This window comes from Cebus imitator, unplaced genomic scaffold, assembly GCF_001604975.1.
Source record: "Cebus imitator isolate Cc_AM_T3 unplaced genomic scaffold, Cebus_imitator-1.0 Scaffold132, whole genome shotgun sequence".
Lineage (NCBI taxonomy): Eukaryota > Metazoa > Chordata > Mammalia > Primates > Cebidae > Cebus > Cebus imitator.
The window spans coordinates 2273596-2275922 of record NW_016107447.1 but is presented as its reverse complement, the minus strand read 5'-3'; positions in this window follow the sequence as shown (position 1 = coordinate 2275922).

The following is a 2327-nucleotide window of genomic DNA, read 5'->3' as shown; positions in this document are numbered from 1 at the left end:
AGAGACGGGGTTTCACCGTGTTGACCAGGATGGTCTCGATCTCTTGACCTCGTGATCCACCCGCCTCGGCCTCCCAAAGTGCTGGGATTACAGGCTTGAGCCACCGCGCCCGGCCCTGTTAAAAAAAATTTTTAAAGAAAATATCCAAATGTTGATTAACAATAAACTAAATTAATAAATGTGGGAATGAATACAGTAGAAATAATATACATCAATGAAAATGAATGAAACTCTATCAAGTACATTAACATGGTTATATCTTAAAGTGATGTTGAATGAAAAAAGGGAAACTATAGATACTATGTTATTTTATTTATATAAAGTTCAAAAACAAACCAAGATTACATTGTTCAGTAATACATATATAATTAGCAAAATTAGGAAAGCAAGTGGATGATTAACACAAAATCTACAATATCAATTACTTTGTGGAGGAAGAATGTGGGTTTATACTTAGGGAGAGAAAATAGAGGTTCATGTTTCTTAAATGGATTATGAATACACAGATATTTCTTTTATTTATATTATGTATATGCGTACTTATATTTACATGTATATCTGTTAATAGAATACCTTATTTTCAAGAAAAGGCTTAAAATAATTGCATTAGGACATTAACAAAGGTGATGTTCTATAGTAAGAATTATAGTTAAGATTTTTTTACATTCATCTATTTTTCTGTAGTTCAAATCTCTTTAATGACTTTTTTCAAATATCCATATCACAAGTCATTTAGGTCTACCCTTGATTTTATTGATTGTCTTTTTCTGTTTGTTTCCTAGTAGAATTTCTGCTAAATTTTTTTAAATGATAAAGGGAACACTGACCAAGATAGAAAAAGTATGGAAAGTGGAAAAGAAAATCAAAGTACAGTAGACTATAAACAAGTAAAAATGAAAACGAATCAATAATAAAACCTATCACAACTAATATGAATAAATTGAATTCCTACATCAAAGACAGATGTAGTTTAACAGTGACTTAGAAAACAAAATCCAACTATGTATGGCTTGTAAAAAAAAAAAATAAGTACCTAAAACCAGGGGACAAAGGGAGTTTGAAGTTTAAGGGATGACAAAAACAGATTCAGGGTTTTTTAACATTTATCCACTAAAGCATGACAACATAAGGGTAAGTCCTGTGATTACCTTGTTTAACCAAACGTTCATGGAGTTGTAGTCAGGGGATAGGATGGATGTTAAAAGTTGTGGCAGGGTCTGCCAATCGCCCTGCAGTAGCCATGGCCCCCTTCTTCCTTTAATAGTAGAACTCCCTAGTCAATGTTGGCAGGGCATATGGCCACATTTCCTATCCTACTTTGCTACCAGAAAAAAAAAGAAAAAAATGGCACCTACCTGCCCATTGTAACTCTTACTTGGATTATTGGGAGAGTATAGACATTTATTTCCAACGGATTTATTGAGAATTTATCCTCCTTTGAATAACAACAAAAACCTGAAGGCCACCAAATATATAATAATAAGGGATTGGCTAAAGGAATTATCACACATCCAAAGGACAGAATATCTTGCTATTCATTAATAATAGAAAACTCTGCTATAGCAGAGTAGTCTCAGGTGGGGAGACCAAAGCACAGAGGTTAATTTGCTCAAGATCATACACCTAGTAAGACGTAGAGCCAGGATTTGAGTCTAGGTAGTCTGGCCCCAGAGTTCATGCTCCTAACCATTAGCCTCTTCACTGCTCATCAAAAATTATGGTGTAGGTGAAAATATGTTCACGTTATGTTTCGTTTGTATCTTCAGCTAACATTTCTAACCCTTCAAGGTCTGAGAATCCACAGGAAACTGGAAAGGGCAGGGCAGGGAAGGGGCTTTCCGGCATGTCTGTCTTTTTGATGGTGCTCTCTTCATTGTCATTTCTGGTGAGAAAGTTTTAAAGATACTTTGTTTTGGTTTTATTTGTAATGATGAACAGAACACTGAGAATGGGGCAACTTCTAATCTTGACATTGCCTCTAATCAATTGGTGACCTAGTCTAGCCTAATTTTATTAATCTTTAAATTGAGGCATATTTAGGTAATACTATAATGCTTTTCCATTTTTATTGTTCTGAACTTTGTATGTCAATCTATAGGGCAATCAGCACATCCTTAGAGGCCAAAGGCAAAGATGGATACGGTGTGAGTATAAGGCCAGCTCAGATCTGGAAAGAATGAGTGGAGAGTAAAGAAAGCATGTGTCTGGCCGGGCGCGGTGGCTCACGCCTGTAATCCCAGCACTTTGGGAGGCCGAGGCGGGTGGATCACGAGGTCAAGAGATCGAGACCATCCTGGTCAACATGGTGAAACCCCGTCTCTACTAAA